Below are 25290 nucleotides of genomic sequence, written 5' to 3'. Positions count from 1 at the left end.
AATGGCAGGGCCAAGGCCCCGCTTCCAGATGTTTTCTTTGTTTTTTAAATAAACGTGCAATTTAAGCATAAAGAGAGTTTAACATACAAGGTAGCCTTAGCTATTCCCTTGCTTCCAAACAAAAATGCCACCTCAAGATTTTCCCACTGGAGCCACTACTTACCCAATAGGATATGTGTCATGAATGATTTTTTTCTGCTGGTGTACCAAAGTACATAAATGATTAACCTTTAAAAGCTCGGTGAGGGAGTTCCCATTGTGGCACAGGGGAAATGAACCTGACTAGTATCCATGAGGATGTGTGTTCGATCCCTGGCCTCACTCAGTAGGTTAAGGATCCCGTGTTGCTGTGGCTGTGGCTGTGGCTGCGGTTGGCAGCTGCAGCTCTGATTACTACCCTGGGAACTTCCACATGCCTTGGGTGTGGCCCTAAAAAGCAAAAGGCCAAAAAAATAAAAAATAAATTAAAAAAAAAAAAACTACTTCAGTGATAGGCTGAGGCTATCTTTTCATGTTATAAGTTACTCTTGCTTTCTTTGGGTTGGAATGTTTTTCTCGGTGGGAGAGGAGATGGTCTGTATGATGAGTGTCATGGCCAGTGATGTCCAGGAGTAGGTTGTCATTAGGAGTTGTTGGGAACAAGGGGCAGAGAGGGTGGGAAAGGGGATGGATCTATACAGCAGTGGAGAAAGGGCATTTCTAGAGCCTTGGAAAACCAGAGCCTTCCTTTGCCTTTCACTAAGGAAATCACCGAGGAGGGGGATTTAGCTCTTCAAACTTAATAGCCTCCTTTAAGGGGTTCTGATTCTTTGGAAGCAGAATATTAGAGCACACCCAGGCCAGTCCTTGAGGCCAGGTTTTCTACTCAGAGTCTCAGACTACGGCTAGAAGGTATATTTCCTTGGTCTAAGGGATTTTCTCAATTCAAGATGTCATCATTTTAAAATTGGGAGAATTTAGTAGTTCCTGTTGTGGCTCAGTTAAAAACCCAACACAGTGTTACTGAGGGTGTGGGTTCAATCCCTGGCCTCACTCAGTGAGTTAAGGGTCTGGTGTTGATGTGGCATAAGTCAGAAGCTGCAGCTCCAATTCAGTCCCTAGCCTGGGAACTTCCATATGCTTCAGGTGCGGCTGTAAACATACATACATACATACGTACGTACATACATACATACATAAATACATTTTAAAAAATAATAAAATTGGGAGACTTCAGGTAAAATGGAGGCTGCTGACTTCTTTAAAGAATCAGAAGGGTTGCCCACAATAGGCCAGCATCCATGCATAGCAATGACAGCAAGAGCAGGTGGTGGCTGACCTCACTGGCTAAAGCACACCCTCTCCTCCCCCCGCCCCAACACACAGCCACGCAGCCCGCCTCCTGCTTGGGTGCTCTGCAAGGACCACCTCGCCCCTGCTCTCTCTGCCACTCAAAGGCAATCTAGACACACATTCCCGGATCAAAGACAGCCCTGAGAGCCACGAGTTATTCCTTCCTAGGGTCCCCCACCAAACACAAGAACCTCCTCTCCATTTACTAAAGCCAAAGAATGTCAGGATTAACCCCTAATTGAAGCTTTTGAAAGAAGAGCTAAAGGCAGCTCTAGCCTTAGCATTCTATAACTCCTCGTTAAAACACAGGCATTTTTGTGACTCTGGGGCAGTTGGAGACTCATGACAGAATTCAAAAGCTCACATGTAGGTCGCGGGCCCTTAGGGGATTGCTCTTTGGACTTGGGGCAGCTGTGTTGGATGTCCCAGACAACAGCACAGGGGCGAGAAGGCCTGGGCCCTCAGGAACAAAGCAGTGGATGATCGCAGTCAGGGCCAAAATTCCTCAGGCTCCAGGGGAGCCCAGTTCACAGGCTCCAAGGTAAAACCAGCTAAGAAACAGGCCTAGCCCTGGAACCCTCTCTCACACACCAAGCCACATGCTCTGCTGCATTGGCTGCTCCCTGGGGTTACACACTGAGTCTCCCATGGGAGTTCACTATGAGGGCTGACATCTCCTCTGGGTGGAATTGTGTGGAATTGTGCAGAATATACTAAAAGAAGATTTGGAGTCAGAAAACACTAGAGCCCTAAGAAGCATCTTAGCATCTGCTCCAGGGTTCCCAGCGGTAACTGGTCTTGACAATCACCTTGAACACATTCAAAATACAGATTCTGAGGCTCCAGACCTCACCTCCCCACCCTACCCCCAACACACTGCTCTCCTGAGCAGTCAGGTTTGGGAACCACTGGTATCATCCAAACCCCTCGCTTCTGTTTCTGAAGTACAATCCTAAGTTAAGTAACTTGTCCAAGGTCACAAGTGCTGATTGGGCAGGACTGGGGTTAAAGTACAGGGCTCTTGAATAGAATCCAGGGCTTTTCCTGTAATACACCGCCTCCTGGATGTACCCACCAAGGTACACCACCACCAACCCTGCTTGAGGGTTTTGATGAGGAAGAGAGTGAAAAGCATAGTCTGTGCATATAAAGTCACCCCAGATGGCTTCCCCAGTATTGGCTTCCTTTGTGGTTTCTGACCCAAATGCCTCAGCCTCTCGTCATCTGGGCAGGAGATTCTCCAGCTCTGTAATTAGCCCAGTTTCACTTGTCCTTTGAGAGGTCAGGGAAACAATTGCACCCGAGTGTGTAGGCTTCTCCGTGCCTCAGTTTACTGCCATAACAAAGGGAGAATACGGTGGCACCCTTATGTCTGCCTCACTGGAACTTGGCAGACCCATTGCATGGCCACACAAGGGCATGCTGTGACCCCCTAGGCAGAAAGAAACCTTCTGTACCCATACAGAGCTAGTCTCAAAGTCACAGCTGCTCTTGCCACATTTTAAATAATGCTTATGTTGAAATACCACTGTGACTCCTCAGGCTACACTTCCTACCCTCCAGAAAGGGCTGCCTGGCCTCTCTTGGTCTCTGGAGAGCTGCTGAAATATTCCTGGTGGGTGATCATGGGAGGAGCCCCAGTTTTGAAGGACTTTTACAAGACAAAAGGTGAATTACGAATACTACTGGTAAACAGCTAGCTTTGAGTTGTTATGAATTTCTAGCCATTCTGCCAAACATTTTACACACATTTAATACTCACTATGGCCCTCTAAATGAAGCATTAGGAGTATTCTCATTTTACAAAGGTGGAAAACGAGGCTCAGAAAAATGAAAGAACTTGCCCAAGATCATGTAGCTGCTAAGTGATGGAGCCAGGATTCAGACCCACCAACTCCAGTCTCCAGCGGCAGAGCTCTGATAAAGGGGACTGATGACAGGTCACTTCCGTCATGAGGCTGACCTTCCACGTAGCAATGCCTGGTAATTCCTAGTAAGATATCAGGCGCCGATGGGGCTTAAGCCAAGGACATCTCTGCACCGCCGCTGTGTCTCCTGGGAGGTCCAGAGCTCCGTCAGTTCAGGGACTGCCTGACCCAGCCTGACCAAATTAGAGCAGCTAATGGATGTGACATAATTTGACATGTACATTGTTAATTGAACCCCACGGGAGATGATTTTAAATAGAGACAATACCACGCTGTGAACTATTTGGGTTAAGGAGCCCTTATTCTCTAACTCTTACAGGAAAAAAGAATTGTGTCAGGATAAATGGAAAACCCCCAAGAAGCTATCCCAGGGTCTGGAGAGCAGCAGACATGCTGTATTGGCAGAGATTCTCCCTGGGAGCTTCAGGAACTTCTCCCTCATTTCCTGGCATTTTATCCCCTAAACATTCCCAAAGCCCAAATTAAGCACCACTAACTCTACCTATCTTCCTCCCAGAGACTCCTTACCTAGAAGGATTCAGAACCCTAGTTAAAATCCAGCACTGGGGAGTTCCCACTGTGGCTCAGTGGTTAAGAACCCGACATAGTATCCGCAAGGATATGACTTCAATCCCTGTGCTCCCTCAGTGCATTAAGGATCAGGTATTGCCATGAGCTGCAGTGTAGGTTGCAGATGCAGCTCTGATCTGGTGTGACTGTGGCTGTGGCATAGGCCTGCAGCTGCAGCTCTGATTTGACCCCTGGCCCAGGCACTTCCATACCTGCAGGTGCAGCTGTAAAAAAAAAAAAAAAAAAAAAAAAAAAAAAAAAAAAAAAAAATTAATTAATTAAAAAAATTTTTAAATAAAAAATAAAATAAAATCCAGCACTGGTAAGTCACCACTTGAGGTCCCTATTTTCACCCCCATCCTGCTTTCCCTTCCTTGGGTGCATAGAACCAGTATCCTACCCAGGGGCCCTGTCTAGGGACCCACACAGGTTCACTCTCTCTGGGCATCATCCAGTGCCCAGCTCCTAGTCATAGCAAGACTTACCTGTCCTAGTTGCCATGCCTTCAGACTTGCTTCCTGACCTTCATGAAGAGTATGTATGTCCCTGTGTGCTAGAGCCACTGATCCCCATGACTTAATATGTGCTCATCCCCTCAGGCAGGACTTGCTGAATGTATATCCAGTACTCAGGAAACACTTACTTCTGAATTAATGAATGAAAGGAAGAGTAGCAAAGTTTCTCTGGCAATCCCATGCCTTACTCCCAACCAGTAAGCCTAATATTGGCGTTCAGGCTAATACAAATGAATCTGGAAGCAAAAGACCTTTGCCTTTTATAAAACTGAAGCCGTTGAAATAGCACTACATGGTAAGAATGGCCAGGAGAGATGTAGAGCCATTGGTGGCCTCCCCATATGCATTTCCTTTTCCCCTTTCTTAACAGGGCCCCCTCCTTCCCAGCCATGCAGTTGAGAGGAATTAACCTAACCGAAGTTTTCTGGGTGGAGTTTGGTAAGTACAAACCATCCAGAGATTCTAGTGTGCTAGCTACCCTAGCCACAGTGACTGGTTTGGGGAGAGCCCCCTGGTCCAGATATAAGGAGACTTTGCCAAGGGCTTCTGGGCTTTTGTGGTCAGTAGATGAGACAATCTAAGAAAAACCGTGGGAGACTCAGAAGAAATGGAAAGACACTGAATCTTGGTTGGCTTATCCAGCTACTAGAGATGGCCTTACCTAAGCCCACCCAACTTCTGGATTTCTCAATTACATAAGCAAATAAAACCCTCTTTTTGTTTAAGCCAAATAAATACATAATACAATAATATATAACCCCTTGATTCCTTTTATGATAGAGCTCAGAGACTATTTTTTCAAATTAAAACACTTTTATTTTACAGCCTATTTAACTTAAAAAATAAACAACCAAAAACTAAACAAATAAAATCCCTAATTCTTCACTCTTTGTTTGAAACCTTCCAAAGATCCCTAGGCTTGTGATGTCCCAGGTGAAGGAGGAAATAATAGTAGCTTCAATAAGATAATATCTTATTTCTCATACAAAGGAAGGCTGAATTCTGAGTGGTATGGGAGCTACAGAGTCATCAATGTTCCAGGTTTCCTCTATCTTTTTGTTCTGCTGTCCTTAGGATATGGCTTCCATTTTCAAATTCACTACATGACTCAATAGCTGAAGATCTAACCATCACATTGATCTTTCGTTTCTAGGAAGGCACAGGAAGAAGGGAAAAGGGAAAAATACAAGTATGTTAGTATTCTATCACCTCTTCACAGAAGAGCGCCCCCCACCCCCCGTGCAACAACCTCCACTTATAACTCTTTTTTAAAAAAAATTTATTGAGATGTAGTTGATTTACAATGCTATGTTAATTTCTGCTCTACAGTAAAGTGATTCAGTTATGCATATGTATACCATATATATTCTTTTTCATATTCTTCTCCATTATGGTTTATCACAGGATATTGAATATAGTTCCAACTTCTGTTTATACCTTAGTGGCCATCCCAGCTGCAAATATGACTGACTAATGTTGTCTTTCAACTGGGCACCTTGTCATCTAGTTTAAAATCTGGGTTGTGTTACAATGGGGAGAGTAGATACTGGTAAGCCATTAGCAGTTTCTGCCCCATCCCACTTAACCAAGCCCAGCTTCGGTGTTCTGTTCCTGTTGCTTGGTACCTACTCTTCCAAGGATGCCCCCAGTTCAAGCCGCAATTACACTCTCTGCAGACCCTTAACATCCCAAGCTGGTTGCCTCTGCACCTTCACCCGCCAAGGATCCCCTGACCAGCATCTTCTGATTTATCCAGTTGAGAAGCATTTGCTGAGCACTTGCTGTCTTTTATTAGAACACCTTAATCTTTCATTAGACTCTTGGCTTCAGGAGTTCCTGCTATGGTGCAGCAGGATCAGAAGTGTCTCTGGAGCCCTAGCACTCAGGTTCAATCCCTGGCCTGGCACAATGAGTTAAGTGGGTTAAGGGTCCAGCAGCTCTGGCTGAGATCTGGTCCCTGGCCCAGGAACTCCATATGCCATGGGGATGGCCAAAAAAAGAGAAAAAAAAACCCAAAAACCTTGGCTTCAGCTTAACATGTGGTACTTTTGACCTTCTTCTCTGTCATGCTCTAGTCAGCCCTCATTCATACTTACCCTTCTTCATTCACCAGTCTCGCCCTAGAACTGCATTCATTCCAACACAGGTCTGCTCTTCAATATCAATGTCTGACCTCTTCCTGGCATTAATATTCTCAATCCCATGGGTAAGGGCCTGGGGGGCAACAAGGACGAGGGTCAGAAACAGCAATTTCATGAGGACTAGTCTCCAAATCTCCATGGATGACAGGGCATGATTTTTGGTGACTGAGTGAGGGCAGGGCAATGACTTCTTTTTCAATTCTCCCAAGGCCTTCTGACTCTTTCTTGTACATTTTGGACCCCACAGACAGCATTGCAGGCCTCAGTTAGCAATGAACAGCACACATAAGGCAAATCAATAATAAAGAAGTGAATTATTGTCTCATCAGAGACAAAACATCTGCTTCTTCCTACCTCGCCTGCACAAAAGCAGAAAAAATAAGAAAAAAAATCAATATCTGATAATGCTTATAAAAAGCGTTACCTTGAATCCTCACATAAAGGACACCTTTCAAAAATATCTAGGTCTTTCACTTGAATTTTCCCATTTTGATTTTAATTATAAACTGAAAGCTATTGTAACTCAAAAATGTACATTCTCCTATGTCTTTTCCAATAGAAACATCATTAGGCAGATGTGAACAATTATCCCCAGTTGGATTTTTTAAAAATTAAAGTCTTTAGAGGAACAGATAAATTATTCTTTAAATCATTCATTTAAAACCAAACCAATGAGACATAATATAGGTTTAACCAGGAGGGCTTGACTTTGGATTTAGAAAGTTTGTTAAATGATCTAGCCATCTTTTTCTAAATCTATCCATATTTTTTAAACCAAATAATTATATAATAATGCATATTTTAAAGATAGAAGCATTCATCATTTGGACCACTACATGTTCATTGGTGACAAGTTTTGAGATCTAAGAGGCTCTGTTACTATGTTGAAAGGGCAGGTAAAGAAATTCCAAGCGGTAGTTCCCATTGTGGCGCAGTGGAAACAAATCCAACTGATTTCCGTGAGGACACGGGTTCCATCCCTGGCCTCACTCAGTGGGTTACGGATTCAGCATTGCCGTGAACAATGGTGTAGGCCGGCAGCTGCAGCTTCGATTCAGCCCCTAGCCTGGGAACTTCCATATGCTGCAGGTGTAGCCCTAAAAAGCAAAAAGGAAAGAAAAGAAAAAGAGAAATTCTGAGGGAATGTGTTGGCATATGTTACTTCTGCCTTTCAATTTCCAACAGCAGACAGTGACATCACAATTCCAAACATTTCATACCTATTATTTGGATTAAACACAGCTTGATTCTCCAGGGGAAAGAGGCAGTGTAAACTAAAAAGAGGTGCATGTGGCTGAAAAGCCAGTCTGTACTCAGGTGTCACACTGCTGTCAGCATGACAGGATCCCTGCAGACCAGCAATGCTGGGAGGGACTTCACTCCCCTAGAAGCACCATTACCAGAACCTGAGGATGTCAGGGCGGCAGGCTGCATCTCAGAGGACATACCGAGGAAGGCAGATGCTGAAGCAGACAGGACTTCTCTCACAAAGGTCATTTGAAGGAGATTTTACCCAAGAATGATATTCTCCTCTGTCTTGGAGTAGAAGACCAGCCAGGTCCTGGCAGCCCCACAGCCCAGGCTCCTTTCCAGGGCTGCAGCTCCCCCACAGGCGATTAAGCAACATGCTCTGGGCAGCACAGAAACCCTGGACGGGCCTCTGAGGCTGGGGAGCCTGACTGATATCTCACTGATGAGCCATTGCCCTGTCATGGGAGGCATTGCCTTGCCTGGACTTTAAGAGCCTCCCTTGTTTTTCTCCCTTTGGTATATCCCAGCCAGATCTCCCCTCCCTTTCCTGCTGTAGCATTTTACCCTGAGAACGCTGAGCCACAAAGCTAGAGGGGGGCTGTGTATCTTTTTACAGAAGAAGCATCGGTCCTGTACAATTAGCTGTGTGATGCTGAGCAAGTCACCAAACTTCTCTGTGCTTCATTTGCCCCAACAGTAAAGCAGGGACCAATGCTAGCATTTCACCTGAAAGGACTGTGAGGCAACCCTAGCAGAGAGCACTGAGGAAGAGTGCCTGGCTCACAGAGCTCCATCAAGGCTGGCTGTCAGTTTAAGTGACTGGGGAGGAGTTTCTCCCTGGATTTCCACTCTACCAACACGTTTGGCCCTCACAATACAGGACTAAGAGGACAAGAAAGTGAAATATCTCACTTGGTCTCGGCATCCTTTAATTCCTTCGGTTGTTCCTGAGATATCAAAGATATCACTGTGTGCACATGTGTGTGTAGGCAGATTCCTTTATTTATATAAAGTCTATGATCATTTGAGTACTTTTACATCTATGAAAGGCTATGTGTTCAACTGTTAGGGCCCCCGGCTGCTTCGGGAACATGTGGCTAAAATGTAACCAGCGTTATCTTGGTTCAAATTCCGTTTTTGTGACCAACTGTTGTCTCAATGAACCTTTGCAGGGTTTTTGTTTGTTTTTTCCTTAATCACAGCAGAGAGTAAAATAAACACATCCAGAGCTTCTCACACAGAGATAGGTCGGTGCCAAATCAGGTCTGTGGAGGCCTCATTTTGGCTCCCCTGGTCCCCTCACTGAACAGATTCTCATGCACGTTGAAGACAGTCCATTAATTCTTGGCAAGGAGAATGGAGTTTTCAGGGCTACTTTCTCCAACAAGCCCTCCCCACCCCCTTCTCACACACAGAATGTTGCTGAAGAGGGGAGGCGCTCCCCCATTTGTGGAGATGAGAAGTCAACCCATCTGCAGTCACCCCACCACAACCTTGACAGTCACCTCCACAACACCCCCAGATTCTGCTCTGTCATTAAACTCCCAAGGCACCGCCCAGATTAAAATCTCTTCTTCCTTCTCGGGAAAGAGGCATTTTTATGTCAAAATCATACCATAAGGGCTTTGAAAAGTAATTTGCAAACTTCTCTGCCTCTGGGGGAGGCATGTCCATTCACATTCAAAATTTTCCCTCAGTGCCTTAGGTGTTGGCATGGACTGAGTTCCTGAGCTATCAGAGTGCAGCTAAAAAGGAAACAAAGAAGTTTTGCCTCTGTCTGCTAACGGTGGAAACCTAAGCCTTGATGCCAGGGGTCAGGCCAGGGTTCTCAATGGAATCTTTAGACTGGTTCCTGGGAGGAAGAGCCAGTAGGTGTCTGTTATAATACCAAGCGCCACCCGGCATGTGTTCCTGGGTTCTGAGCAGGGCCTCCATCCTACAGGGGAGTGAGCACCTAGGAGAGGTGCTAGGGATCAATATCCACTGGCAACCAGCATTTTGGAGCATGGTTACTATAGTAACGTTGTCAGCCCCAAAAGACTGTCATGAGGTGAAAAAATTCTCTTAAAATAAATGAAACCAGAAAAGGTGTATTTATAAACCTCTTACCAAACACTTATCTGTTTGCAAAGTAGAACCTGTCTCTTAAGCTATAGATACTCAAAGACTGGGAGAAATTTCAGGACATAAGCATTTTCTTAAATGAAAAGAATTGTTATCCTCACCCCCCCTAAAAAAGACCTATAAAAATAACGAATACAATTTTTTTTTTTTAATGGGGAAAGTTCTAAGGAGTCACAGGCTTACAATAAGTTGTGACATTTCAGTTCTGCACTAAACTACCAATGGTTCGTTTGAAATTTGCAAAATGATACTTGACTGGAGTTTTCTTCTAAGTTGTACAAATTCCTTCCGGCAGGATCAATAAAGCATCATAAAAAAGCAGGAAAAAAGACATTGGCTACACAGATAAAAACACAGTGGGGGGGAGGCACAGTTCTCTCCCTGCTTGTGAGAAGCTCCATCTCTTGTTTTCCTTTCCTTCTGAACAGGACCACTGTTTTGTTTAGAGTATTGCCCTGGGAGAATACTCAGTTTCATAGCCTCCCAACAGTTAGAGATGGTGCCATGATATAGTTCTGGCCAGTAACTTATAGGCAGAAGTCAGGGGAGGATCTGGTTGGGAGATAGTTCTCCATGGTCTTTCTCAGTTCTGTATACCTTGCAAGCAAAGGCACTTACTGAGCACCAGGGCTTATCTTCCCAAGGATGCTTGAATAGCACAAGGCCTTGGAAGACAGAGACACGGTCTTTCCAGAGCAAAGGGCAGGCTTGCCTGCTGCCCATTGCGTAAGATCTAGGGTCCCTGAGTTCAGGCTCCTCTCCCATGAGGCAACCCAGTGGGTGTGCAGGCATTCCTGTGGGCCTATCTGGATGGCCCTTATGGGACTTGAGGGCAAGGAGAACTACGGTAAATCGTGCTACTGGCTGCGTGCTGAGTAACCAGGGTGGCTGCCTCTCACCCAGGAGTCTCATGACTTCTGCCAGCAACCATGAAAGCACAGCAGGCTAACTTCTTAGCTGGCAAACAGGATGAAACCTTAGATCCTTCATTGTCCTTGGCTGGATAAAAAAGAAAAGTAGGAGGAAGCTCTTGCCCCTTGACCCTTCTCCTTTCTTCCTGCCTTGAGGTACAGCAACCATTTGGGGACCACGAGGTGAGAGCATGAGGACAAAGGTCTACATGCTAAGGATGGTAGAGCAGAAAGATGACGAACCTGGATTCCTAATAGAGAATTACCAAGCCAGCCCTGGGCCTCATAATTTCAGGCTTCTTGTTCTAGGAGATAAATGAGCCTCTCTCTACTGTGGAAATCCACATTAATTCTTTTTCTCCAAGCAAAGGAATCCCTAGATTTGTGTCAAACAGAGTAATTATATAACAGTAATTGTGTCAAACATATGCCAATTAGGGCAAGCATGTTTCTACCTTTCTTACTTGATCTGGATTCTACCTTTCTATATATTAACAATATTGTATGTATCTTTTATAAGCTAGCTCAAATCCTTTTAGGACAATCACGTAAAAGTCAATTCAATAAGTACAATCTGATCCTGGGCCAAATTTATCTCTGAAGTTTTATGAGCTATCCTTTAACTTATTAGTCAAGAAGACTGTAAGAACAATAGACATATCCCTTTCTGGAAATGTCCACCACATGCCAAGAGGTCTGTTTAGTCACCAGTGTGTGTCCAGCAACTAGTCCAATGGCTAGCTCATAGCACGCACTCAAATTCTTATTAACCAAGTGTTCATGAAATCTCTCTCTCTCTCTCTTTTTTTTTTTTTTATGCTTTTTATGGCCACACCTGCAACATATGGAAGTTCCCAGGCTAGGGGTCAAATCAGAGCTGCAGCTGCCTGCCTATACCACAGCCACAGCCACGCCAGATCTAAGCCACATCTGCAACCTACACCACAGCTCAAGGCAATGCCAGATCCTTAACCCACTGAGCAAGGCCAAGGATCAAACACACATCCTCATGGATACTAACTAGTCTGGTTCATAACCCATGAGCCACGACAGAAACTCCTGAAAGATCTCTCTTTATCAAATGTGTCGATTATGCCTAAAGAAAATTAAGATTTAACAGAGTATTTCAATATATTAGGTCTGTCATTGGACTATAACAAATGTTTTAAGAAAAGACCACACAGGTCAACTTCAAAGAAACAGCTTCTTATCTTTGTTCCTTATGACTATAAAATGCTGCAGAACTTAACAATGGAATGCAAAGAATGTGTTCAACCTTGAGAATTGGTGCAATAAGGCACCATATGTAAGAACAGTCGTCATCAGAGATGAACACATCTCTGAATGTCATGTACACAAATTATTTTTAGAACACTAGATAAAATTTGAAACTTACATCAGGAAGAAAAATTAAGTAATACACAAGAAGAGTCTATGGGAGGGCAATTTAGAACCTCACACCAAAAACAGGATAAATAAAAAGATACTGTGAGCATTCAGATGAATTACAAACATCCTTATCATTATTTTCAGCCTATGTTATGATTCTTAGTTTCTGTTCAAAACCTAAATTATGTGAAATTACCTAAAATACATGCCCTTGGTATGACTTCTGTTTGAAAATCTATCCAGACCACAGTGAAATACCATTTCACAACCATTAGGATGGCTTTTTTTTTTTTTGGCTGCTCCTGTGGCACGCAGAATTTCCTGAGGCAGGGTTCGAAACCATACCTCGGCAATGACCAAAGCTGCTGCAGTGACAACACTAAGACCTTAACTACTAGGCCACCAGGGAACTCCAGGATGGATATTATTTTTGAAAAATGGAAAACGGCAAGTGTTGGCAGGATGTGGAAAAACTGGAACCCTTCTATGTGCTTGTGGGACTGTAAAATGGTACAGCTGCTGTGGAAAACAGCTTGTCATTCCTTAGAAATTAAACACAGAATTAGCATACGATACAGCAGTCCCATTCCTAGGTATATACTCAAAAGAATTGAAAATAGGGACTGAACGAGACACTTGCACACAAGTGCTCATAGCAGCATCATTTACAAAGGCCAGAGGTGGAACAACCCAACTGTCCACCAGCCTATGAAGGGATAAAGAAAATGTAATACTGGAGTTCTCTGGTGGCTCAGTGGGTTAAGGATCCAAGGTTGTCACTGGTATGGCTCAGGTTACTGCTGTGGTGTGGGTTCCATCCCTGGCCTGGGAACTTTCTGCATGTCATAAGTATAGCCAGAAAAAAATGAATACGGGTATAAAATGTTACTCAGCCATAAAGATGAACAGAATTCTGACACTTGCTGTAACATGGGAGAACCTTGAAAACAGGATGATAATTGAAAAGGGCTAAAGATTTTTTTTTTTTTTTTTTGTCTCCCAAAGGACAAAGATTATGTTATTCCCATTGTATGAGGTTCCTGGAATAGGCAAATTCCTAAAGATAGAAATTAAAAGGATGTTTACCAAGGACTGGTGGGGTAGCGAGAGTGGCAAGTTGTTGCCTGTTTGGTACAGAGTTTCCGTATGGGTTGATGAAAAAGTTCTAGAAATAGTGGTGATAGTTGCAAAACACCACACATGTACTCAATGCCACTGAATTGTACACTTAGGCATGGTAAAAACGGTAATATTTATGTTGTGCGTATTTTGCCACAAGGGGAAAAAAAATCTATGAAACAAAGTTAAACTGAAAAGATAGGTTTTGTTTGTTTAAGAGGAGCAAGCAGAAGACAACTTTAAATTCCATTTGGGTTTCGTTTTGTCTTTGCTTTCTTTAAGCACTGCCCGCCTGTGCTAGGAAGCAGAGTGACTAAGATGACCCAAGACGTTGCCCAAGCCTTTCAGGCTGTGGCTTTGTGTGGTCATGTGCCTCAGAAGGTCTGATGTCATTCAGAAAGTTAGCCAGTTCGGCAATTCTATTTCAATTCTTCCACTCTCAGAAGTGCGGATTATTGCAGTTCCCCCACCCCTCCGGCGTACGTTGGGCCAGAATTTGTTTGTGAAAATATTATTTTAGGATTCTTTCCACTCCTATCATCTGCTTATTTTTCCTTCCCGCATATTTCATAATGTAGCATAGAGATTTCTGATTCAGCAGTTAAAATAGTCTGTGCATTAGTTATCACTTCCTTGTGACCCACTTTATACACAATTACTCATTCTGGCATTGAAAGTCCAGATTTCAAAAAAAAAAAAAAAAAAAAAATCCTGGGACTCAAGTATGTATCTGTGGGAATAAAAAGGAGGGAAAAAGATACTGACTGAATACGTCTTCAAAGGACCCCAAAGTGGGCATCCCAAACCACCCTCGAGATTTCCCATCTCATCTACTCTCTGGCAGAAGCTCTCAAATTATACCCTCTTCCGTTATTCCACACCCACGTTTTCTACCTCCTCCACTTTCATTTCCTTCTAAAGAAAAACATCTCTGCAGGAATCCACCAAACACTAATGCCTGCTGTACCTCCCAGTGCTCTGTGCTCCGGGGAACTCAAGGAGAATGTGACAGTCCTTGCTCTGAGGAGGTGTAGGCACCAGAGCAGTGTCCCTGCCCCCAACTAAATGCTTGTGACATGCCGATTCCTGGGCCCCCAACAGACAATCTAAGTCAATTGGGCTGTACTTTTTCTTTTCTTTTCTCACATCCACACCTGTGGCATATGGAAGTTCCCATGCTAGGAGTTGAATCAGAGCTTCAGCAGTGACCTACACCCACAGCCACAGCATCACCAGATCCTTAACCCACTGAGCAAGGCCAGGGATCAGACTTCATCCTCATGGACACTGTCTGGTTCTAAACCTGCTGAGCCAGTCTGCACATTTAACAGCTCCCCAGAGACCTCTGCTTGGGACCCTAAGAATATATTTTGAGAAACACTAAGGCAGGCTGGAAGGCGGTAGACTCTCTTCCAAACTGTATGAGGTAGCTCCAGCCCTGCAAGGGAAGAAAGAAAAGAGAGGCAGAACTGATCCGAGAGATTTGAGAGAAGGCTTCCTGGAAGAGGTGCTTTCAAGGAAGAGCTGAAACTGGACAGGCAGGAGGCGCAACAGGCATTGTCATCTGCTATCACCCACCCCTAAAGGTGAGGGCAAGACTTTGGATCACATGCTTCCCACCCAGGGTTTTTGATGCCTTTGGAGAGGACAGGAGACTCTGGGACAAGGGGTATGCTCATCTCTGAGAGGATCCAGGTGGAGGATGCTTTTTTCCTGGGATTTCCTTCCTCCACACTCACTGAGCCCCAGCTCCAGAATGACCCGGACAAGGTCCTTCCCTTCTCCATCCTATTTAGTGAAGGATAATGTTATCTGCTTTGTAGGCCTGGTGTAGGAATGAGTCAATGTAAAACCCTTGGTACACAATTAAAATTCAATACATAATAGCTAATGATATCTTATCATTTTAGTTTCTCCTTTAGCATAAATTCCTACAAGTGCGATTACTGGAGCAGGAGTGTAAGTGTTACTAAATGGTACATATAGAAACTATGTGTACAACTTTTGAGTTTTATAAGTGTCTAAATTTGACTGCTAGAGATAAGGATGTTCATATCTATAACACTGGGTGCTTGGGAGGATATATGCCAAGATATTAGCAGTGGTCATCTCTGGATGGGAGGGACAAAGGCTACTCTTGCATTCTTCTTGCTGCATTGACAAATGGTAGCCACGCTCTTCCTCCTCCTCCTCTTCCTCTTCTTCTCTCTCCCTCCCATCACACACACACACATGCACACACCAGCTTGTTTTAATGTCTAGAAATGAACACTCCCCCTCCCCCAGGAGACTCCTATTAAAAATGCAAGTATGTTACTTGGGAAAAGCACTACATTCAACTCAGGACCTCGCTAACACATCCCTCCCCCAGGCTATTGATCCAATCAGCTAACCGTCACCTGACCCAAAATGAGGACAGATAGAAGGACTGGGTCAGGGCTACCATCCCACAAGGGCAAGCCAAGAATAAAAGTGGTGGCAATGAGGGGTCCCCAGAACTAGAGGGCACATCAAAAAACGATCAGATGCTCAAGAAAAGGAAACCAAATACCAAAGCAGTGAGCAAGTTTCCCTAGGAGTGCTTGATAGAGAATGGCTGCCTGCTTTCTGAGATGGTGGATATTCAGTCTGGAGGCAGGGGAATGAACCAATGGAGGTTTTGCTCTCTCCTGAACAACTGAGTGAAAAGAAAGATCATGAGAATGGAGATTGCTCATTTGCACATACCTGTTCTTCTTGGCACATATTTTAGAGCAGAAGGTTATGGTTTATTCAGGCGAGTTCCAAAGCGGCTGGTAAGTAAATCACTCCAAAAGCAGTTCTAAGATCTCAGAGGAGATAGATGCCACAGCAGTTTGGAATGAGTCATTAAAATGCTTTCTGTATGAATACTTTCCTTTCTTGCTTATCTTATTTCATAGCTCTAATGTTCCCTCCAATATATTTTCATTCCATAATTGAAATCTACATTTTTGGAGAAATGCTTTGAGAAATTGATATTTCTGAAATGCAGCTTTGTTGTTTTGACTTTTCTCACATTCTCAATTCCAATTTGAGACAGAAACACTTTTTCCCCCCCTAGAGCTCAGAGCCATTCCTGCCCAAATCAGTCTAAACTTCACATCAAAATTCAAAATGTGAGAAACAAAGAGATTTCCAGGGACTGGGTAGAAAAGAGGATGCCTAAGTTGTCAACGGGGACAATCAAAAGCTGATATGGCCTTGCATTTATTTATTAAGAAAAAAGGGGGAGATGGGAGGCTGAGGCAAAGGGGCCAACTAGACAATTAACTGCCTTATATACTCTTCCTCCACATGGCAGCTCGTGCAGAGGGGGCTCTGGGACTGGCCTTTATTGTGCTCTGTTCTTGAAGGAGACAGGCCCTGGGGGAATTGCTGGGCCTTCTGCTTCATGAGTGAGAATCTCAGTTCAGATCTGGTGGTGGAAGAAACCCTTTCTCTCTGGCCCTTTTAATAATTCTGGAGACAAAGGAGAGCAAGCCATCAGACAGGCCAACCGGGACAGCAAATAGAGAACAGGATGGGCAAGGGCTGGAAGGACTGGGCCATACAGTGGGGAGACCAGTGAGGGGAACCCATCACAGCAGGTGGCTGGGGCTGGCCATTCTTTCTGCTCATCAGAGGGGAGGGCCGGGGGTGCTGCAGAGCTGGAGAAGATGGAGCTTCTCTCTCTGCATGACAGGATGCTCCACCCTGGTCTATCCAGCCTCCTCTTTGCTATTCTCCTACCTGCTCTGCCTCAGAGGATCTCACCTCCCTCTGCAGCTCCAATCTGCATCTGTGCTGAGGTTTCCCAGATCTCCTCCCTGGGGTCCAGACTCAGGCATCCATCCTCCCCCAGGACATTCCACAGGCATCTCAAGCCCAACCTGTCCTGAGAGTGATCTTTTCACCTCCTCATCTAAATAAGTCCTCCACTTGGATTCCCTTATCTCAGCCACTGGGGGTGGGGTTCCCACTCACTCACACCACCCTCCTGCCCTTATCTTGTCAATTACCAGGTCCTAATTACCAGCCTGACTCCTAAGCCATCCTAACCTGGGATGTCACCTGGGATGTCAGGTCACTGTCACCCCTCAGGGGATTGGTGTGGCAGCCTGCTCACTGACCTCATTGTCTCTACTCTTGTCCTCTTCATATCCAGCCTGGGTGATTTTTCCAACAATCAGATCTAACTCCACTTCAAGCCGCTTTCTATATTCCCATTCCCATGCAATATGTTCAAGACCTAAACCTGGCATTGGCGGCTCACAGTTCTATTCAGAATGGCAGCTTTGCAAAAAGTTACATTATGGACAATTTTAAACCCACAAAAAGGCATAAAAAATGTAACAACACCCATACCTATCCCCTAACTTTAGAGATAAAGCCTTATCTCTAAAACAGCCAAAGCGCCCCACAGATCCCCCCCTTCCCTATCTCTCCCACAGAGGCAACTGCCCTGCTGCATCTGTCACTTTTCCTATGATGTCTTTGTAACTTTACAGAACGTGGTTCTTTATTTCATTATAACTTATTCTTCCTCCAGAGCCTCTCTTGCTGGTTAATTTCAGTGATGTCCAGGAAGTGCTATGAGGAGACCATTTAAAAACAGTTGTCCCTTCAGGCACAGTCTACGCTTCCCCTAGATGCTCTCCAATGCAATGTCTGGGTAGTTCACTGGGTGGGAGGGGCTTTGTCTTTTGTGACCCTGGTAGGTGAGAGTTGGAAGGGTAGAAGATAAAATGCTCAAATCCCTATCACATCCTCCAGATTCTCACTGATTCCCACTGTGAGGCGGCTGGACTCAACTTGCTCATCTTCCCTGCCATTCTGACCCCAAGGGCACTCTGCCATGCTCCCCTCCAGCTCCTGACCTGAGAGGCCCACCCAGCTATTGCTGGGAGTTCTCCTTGCCCCCCACCACCGTGGACCCCTCTGATTCTCAACTCAACCATCTCCCGCAAGACATGGGAACCACGGCATCTGGTCTAAACCACATGGAAACTGAAGGGGGTTCAGAGAAACCAAGCTCCAGCCCTTCCTCTCCCTAATCACACTACTCTGTCTGTTATATTCTGATAAATCGGGGCAGTTTGAGAGGTATTTTCCTTTCTGATCCCAAATATGAAGCAAGGCAAACCCCCCAGGTCAGGGTTCACATCAACCTACCCGACAAGTGGACCAGTTTGTCCTTCATCTGCATCCTTCTCACCTCTGTGATAGGTAGCCGCCAAAGAGAACCACTGTTAATTCATCTCTCCCTGTGTGTGTGTACTGCTCCTCCCATCAAGAAATAGAAGCTACATCCTCCCCCTACTCAGGCCTAGCCTGTGACTTGCTTTGATCAACAGAGTGCAATGGAAATGATATTCTGGTACTTCTGAACCCACACCTTAAATGCACTGGAAGCTTCCTCTTTCCCTCAGTTGGAAGCCATTTGCCATGTACCCTGATTTCATAATGCTAGGAGGAATCCCTGTAGCTATCCACATGAAGAGGTGAGAGAAAGAGAGAGAGCCCCATCTCTTCCATGTATCCCAGTGGAAGCCCCAGATTTGGAAGTTAGAAATTTTTTTGGATGTTCCAACCCCAACAGATATTCCATGAACAGAATATCTAGCCAGCTGAACTCAGTTCAGACTGCAGAATTACCAGAAATGATAAAATATAGTTTTAAGCCACTAAGTTTTGGGGATGGCTTATTAGGCAGCAACAGCAAAATGGAACATCCCCCCAGCTGCAATTTTCACCACTGCCTGCCTCATACTTTATTCTCCAACAACTCATAGCAGCTCCCTGCATATGCTATAGCTCACTTCCATACCTTTTATTCAAGCTGTAATCTCTTTTCCCACCTCTCTGCTTTGCCTGGCTAACTCTTGTTCCACTTTTGACTCTCTGTCTTTTGTTTTTATTTTGGCATCCATGATACCCTAAGCAAATCATATTGGTATACTAGTGACATTATACTATAATTATTTCTTTATGTATCTGCTTCCCAAACTCGGCTTGAACTCTTTAAGGCTGGGTACTATGTCTCATTTAGCTTAGACTCACCACTTTATACAGAAATGCAAGCAAATCCCTTAAACTCCTTTAGCTCAGTTTCCCTGCATCAGTAAGGGATGGTATTTAGTTGCCGGTAGCAGAAACCCAATGTTACTGTGCTGCCAAATCATGTTTTTTTTCATATAACAAATCTGAAAGTAGGCCACCTGTGGCAGAAACAGTGGTTTTGCAATGTCAGAATATCCCAGTTTCCTTCTCTCTTCTTGCCCTGTCACCCTCAGAATATGGCTGTTTTCCTTATGGTTGCCCAGAGGTCACAAGATGGCTGCAGCACCACCAGCCTCATACCCACATTCCATGCAGGGAGAAGGAAGAAACCAGGAGGAAGGGGCAGTGTCCATATCAGTATATTTTTCCTGGGAATCCCCAAAAGACTACTCAAGTCTAACTGGCCAGAACCATACCACATGGCCATCCATAGCTGCAGGAGAGACATGATAAGATGTTTGCAACATGATAAATGTCTGCAGTAATCACCTAAGCATGAAGCAGAGACTTCGAACTAGAAGCAGTAACCACATGGGGTTATCTTTCAGTAAGGAACCCCAAGGAGAGGATGGATATTGGGTAGCACCTGGTAGTGTCTGTCTCATTCCCTACCTGTAAAATAGGATTAGGACCTTCTTCATAGAGTCGATGAAATTAAGAAAGAATGTAGGTGAAATATTATTCTTAGTACCAAGGACATAGTCAGCAGTCAATTAAAGCAATTATCCTCCACATTTCCAAATGTGGCAGTTAATTCAAACATCCAAGAGTTTTCCCTGAAGGGGCAGAGAATGAGTTGGCTCAAGGCAATTGGAGCACTCTTTGTCTGCAATGCTTCTGGGGTGAATTTGCTTCTGATGATTAACAAATCTTTTCTCAATAGTCTATTCAACTGTTAATGTATCCAAACAGGATTATCCTTATGACTCTTCACTTACAACGTGTGACCCAGAAAAAACAGAGCTTGGAGAGACACAAAAGGCAAACGAGCTGTTTCCATTGCTTTGTGGCTACAGCACTACATATTTCATTTCTGATTCATGGAAAAATATCCAGCACACGGGAGTCAGCTAGATTGGTGAGAGGCCTCAGACCAGGGGGGTTAAGAATAATGTCTCCAATATTTTAGTCACTGAGACCTAGAAATGTTAGCAACAGGAAGATCTCTTTGTGCTAGGAACCTGCTCTGTAAATCTGTGACACCATTGCCCCACTGGGGTTGTTTGTTTGTTTAAGCAGACTATTTAAATTCTTCCGTATTGGTTAGGATGTTTGTGTTTTCAAGGGCTAAGCACAAAATGACTTACTAAAAAGTGAATTTTTTAAAAAAGTGAATTTAATGGCTGAAGTGACTGAAAAGTCCTAGGTAGAGTTTCAGGAGGCACAACTGGCTCCAGGTACTCAAAAATCTCTCCATCCTGCAGGTTCTCCCTCTGTGGTAACAAAACAGGTCTTTTGCAGCTCCTAAATAATATCCTACCAGCTCAGCAACCCCAGCAGAGAAAGGATGCCTTTTCCCCAGTGGTTCCAGAAAAGCTCCAGGATTGGCCCAACTTGGGTCACATGCTCACCTCTGAACCAATAACTGTGCTAAGGGGATGTGATTCTCTTATTGGCTAATCTGGGTCACACACCTGAGCCTGGAGCCAGGGGTCTGTGGTGATCCCCATTCAAACCACTTGGGTTGAGGACTCACAAAACCTTTTATTAGAGTTCTGAATAGATTCAAAAGCATTTAGATATTATTGAATGTTAGTTAATACTCTAATAACACTAGCGACACTCTTTGCCATCTGTCAAAATTCTACTCATTTTTCTGCCTCATTTCAAATGTCACCACAAACAAATCTCCCTAATGAGATTAATTTTCCATCAGCTCTTTGTTTATTTTTCCCTCATGGAACCGTACCATTTCTTGCCATAGATTATGGTGAATTCCACACCCATTTGTCTCCACTCTGGGGCTGAGCAAGGCACGCCTCCCATTCACCACTCTGAGCCTGAGGATGAGGACTTCCATCCCAATGTGACTGGGCCCTGGAATGAAGAGAATGCAGGATGGTGAGGAGGGGAGCAATCACATGGCCCCCTCCAAGGGAAAAAAAAACGCATCTGCAGGACAAAACTGGATTTTTAGAAGGGAGGCTGGCTTTTCTTTTTTTAAATCACATGGGAATCATCTTTTTTAAAAAACATGCCTGTGTGATGAAAGCTGGAATGAAGCTGAAAACACATTCTAACCCTGAGATGGCAGTAGTCTTGGAAATATCGTGTCCTGAATGAATTAGGGAGAGAGAGAGAGTTATGAGATGTCCTCCTCCCATCAACAAACAAAAATGCAAATATCCCAGATGCCTTTTACACCCTCCCCAGGGTGAGCAGCTCATTAATCAGTTCAGAACCTTCTCCCACTGCTCCTGGTTTTTTTTTTTTACAAGCTGTCTGTTTCCTCTCCTGTCGTTGGTGGCTTCATTCCAGGGACACTCCTCTTGGGGGAGAAGGCACTGATATGCTAAGATTCTTCCAACATCACCCTTGCTTGCAGGCACCTGCAGATTTCCCTTGAACGTTTCCTGTTCAGCTCAACAGGTTTGAATTACGTGAACTAATATTTGCTCACTATTAAACCATGTTTACCCTCGTAAAAGGCAAACTCCAAAGGCCTGGGATTAGGCAAACCCAGAAAGAGCTGAACATTTGTGTCAACGTGCTCATGTTTCCCACCACCTCACATTTTCTTACTGCTCCATCCTTCTGGGGGTTCTGCATCTTGGTCTTCTCACTTGAAACAACCGATCATGAGTGCTCTCTTTTCAATTTCCACCTACCCTTGGTGGACGCAGGACTAAGTTCTTCTCCTACAGACACCTCATTTTTCTGTACAGAAATCTCCTGCGTTGGTTCCTTAGTAAAGACTTACTCTTTATGACCCTCATGGTGCTGGCAACGGTGCTTCCCATTCTGTGGCTTCTGGGCTATATTGCTGAACCAAAAATGAAAGGCTGCCTCAGAAAACCTGAAATGGGTCGTTTCTCAGTTCTTGTCAAGCGTATCACATAGTTTGTTCCACTGCCAAGTTTCTTCCTCATAATTCTGACATGTTGGTCCTAAAACACACTCATTTCTCATAACCAAAAGAGCCTGAATGGGGGTGGGGTGTGGGCAGGGAGGGATTTTACAATGCAAGAGATATAAAATGAAAGCTAATTATGTGAGACTTCATTTATGTTAGTGGCACCACAAGAGTTTCTAATGCATTGTTTTGGGTTGTTGTTAGAGTCTGATTTTCTTATTTTGAGCTTAGACAATGTAAGGTCCTTCCTCCCCCACCCCAAACATGCACAACAGGCTGTTCACATGGGGGGTATATAGGGAGCATCTTGCGAAAGGAAATAAGAATGAAGTCACACAGTCTGTCAACCAATGAGAAGTTAGCCATTTTATGTACAAAGTAGTTGAAACAAGATTGATGACACACCCTTTCATCTACCATAAAGCCTGTGCATGGATCATGAGCAGTCTGACCCACACCAGAAGTTCTTGCAGCAGATATTTAAGAAGGCGAAATACACGCCCTTCCTCTTCTCTAAATCAGCTCCGTGATGGTGGGGGAATGAAAGTCTTTGGCTTTCAATACACATCACTCTGATATAAATAACCACCTCTGAGGGCCTCCAGCTTGACTTCCTCAAAGCTCAGGTCTTTACTTCCCCCACTTCCCCCAGTGTGTGGTCAAATACACCTGTTCCTGCAAAAAAAAAAAAAAAAAAAAAAGACACATTGACCTCTTCAAAGTAAAGGATCCTCTGATATTTCTGAGGCAGGATCCTCTACTTAGTGAATCAGCTACACACACATGCAAAATGGATCCATCACGTTTCTTCAAAGATGCCAACCTACATATACAAAAAGACAATTCTGGAAATCAAAACCCGCCATACACCACAATCTTTGATCACTGCCAGCCTGTAAGTATAAATAGTTCTGCTGAAAACATACCTGTGCAGACAAGCCCATGTATTCTGCACTCGCGTGTGCACACACGTGCATGCACACACACACACACACACACACACACACACACACACACACAATGCTATGTGTCACAAACAGGAGAAAATTCCATACTTTTAGGACAGGCACCAACCAAATCCTTAAATTGTGAAACTAAGAATGCAGGCAGCAAAATGAGTGATTTCGGGCCACTTTTGCTTACATTTCTGGGTGCGTGGCCAGCAGAGCAATTTCCAAGCAAACGAGCTCAGAGGGTTCACAGTTGCATGTGCAGCTCACCAGCCTGAAACCGAGCTCTTTGTCAGACTGAGGCAAGGGGGTGAGGTGTGTTTCTTCTCCTCATCCCAGCTCAAGATCCAGACTTATAACACTCAATCGCAAGTAATCAGCCTTCCCAAAAGCGTGTAAAGAAAAAGGTTTCAAAGAGGATGGGCCTCCAGAACAAAAGCACCTCCCACTGAGAGCAACTGGAGAGTCTGCGAATAGCCAGACAATTCTGAGCACCACCAGTTAATAGGCACAATGAGCCAGTGCAGCATTTCAGACAAGAAGGGGAGAACAGACTGAGTTCAAACACACTTCTCCATATGTGACCCTATACCCATCATCCAAGTGGTCAGTGAAATTGTTTCTCTTAAGTGGGCAGCCTTATTTGAGGAAGTCATGTCTATAAACAAAATGTGACCCAGGGGATTTGTGACAAAGTGTATATACCAGACCCCCTTCTGTACTGAGGATGGACTCAGAGCACATAACCTCTTTGGAGCATCTACTCCAATTGAAAGGATCTGGAGCCTCAGGAGGGAAGAAGCAGCTGTGGTTTTCCTGACCTGAGAACCCAGAACCAATGTGCTTCAGGTTACCTGGAAGATTCCAGAATGTAGTCTTCCTCTTCATTAGACACAGAAGTCCATAGGAACCACACTGTAAAGATCCATAAATAGGAGTTCTCACTATGGTGCAACAGGATTGGTGGCATCTATGCAGTGCCAGGGCACAGGTTGGATCCCGGGCCTGCTGCAATGGGTTAAAGATCCAGAATTTCTGCAGCTGTGGCCTAGGTCACAACTGTAGCTCAGATCTGATCCCTGGCCTGGGAACTCCATGTGCTATAGGGCAGCCAAAAAAACAAAACAAAACAAAACAAAAAACACCCAACAACCCCCCCCCAAAAAAAACAAGATCCATAAATACACAATAAATGAATAAATAGTCACTGACCATTTGTAAGCATGGCATTTGGGGTAGCAACAACTGATATAGAATATTTGCCCCATTTAAAACCTAACTCAGGCTTAAGCTAGGGAGAACTCTTCCAAAGAAAAAACATTTTTAAAAAATTTTTGGCAGTGACAATCTTGTCTCTTTGATGTTATCACCTATGTTGAAATTTAAAAAAATAATATATCAGGAGTTCCTGCTGTGCCTCAGCAGTAACCAATCCAATGAGTATCCATGAGGATGTGGGCTCTATCCCTGGCCTCACTCGGTAGGTTAAGGATTCAGCATTGCTGTGAGCTGTGGTGTAGGTTGCAGAGGTGGCTCAGACCCTGCATTGTTATGGCTGTGGTGTAGGCTGGCAGCTGCAGCTCCGATTGGACCTCTAGCCTAGGAACCTCCACATGCTGCATATGCGGCCCTAAAATGCAAAATTAATTAATTAATTAAATCTAAAAATATAGGCAGCAAATGGTATAATTTCATTCACCTTCTAAATATTGGATAATAATTAATCTCTGACTCTCACCCTCATAAAATCCATGCTGATTAAAAACCCTAATGTGAGAATTGGAATGAGTATTAGAAGGAAATGAGAGAATATTTTACAGTCTTGAGATAGGAAAGGACTTTCTAAGCAAGATATAAACTCCAGAAGCTATAAAGAAAAAGATTCATAGATTTGACTGCATAAAAGTTTTAAACTTGGTGAAATAAG

General features: G+C 44.2%; 2 long non-coding RNA genes across 4 annotated transcripts in view; one reads left to right on the top strand and one right to left on the bottom strand.

Annotated features, from left to right (window-relative positions):
* Window positions 1-25290, top strand: part of LOC110262124 — a 103478-nt gene that overhangs the window by 68443 nt on the left and 9745 nt on the right. The window contains exon 2 of the long non-coding RNA XR_002346705.1: window positions 4716-4783. This is a non-coding gene — a long non-coding RNA (uncharacterized LOC110262124). The remainder of the gene's footprint in view (window positions 1-4715; window positions 4784-25290) is intronic.
* LOC102159522 lies at window positions 4722-24355 on the bottom strand. Of its 3 annotated transcripts, none has more exons than XR_002346701.1 (5): window positions 24218-24355; window positions 22169-23088; window positions 21250-21377; window positions 6442-6559; window positions 4722-5494 (listed from the first exon to the last, which is right to left on the bottom strand). It is a non-coding gene; the product is annotated as an uncharacterized LOC102159522 (long non-coding RNA). The 3 variants fall into 3 exon arrangements; XR_002346700.1 differs by having other exon boundaries at window positions 4724-5494; window positions 22261-23088; XR_301182.3 differs by lacking the exons at window positions 21250-21377; window positions 22169-23088; window positions 24218-24355 and adding an exon at window positions 7935-8222 and having other exon boundaries at window positions 4733-5494.

This window comes from Sus scrofa, chromosome 1 (genome assembly GCF_000003025.6).
Source record: "Sus scrofa isolate TJ Tabasco breed Duroc chromosome 1, Sscrofa11.1, whole genome shotgun sequence".
Taxonomy (NCBI): Eukaryota; Metazoa; Chordata; class Mammalia; order Artiodactyla; family Suidae; genus Sus; species Sus scrofa.
The sequence above is the reverse complement of the archived record's forward strand: the minus strand, read 5'-3'. Positions and strand labels throughout refer to the sequence as shown.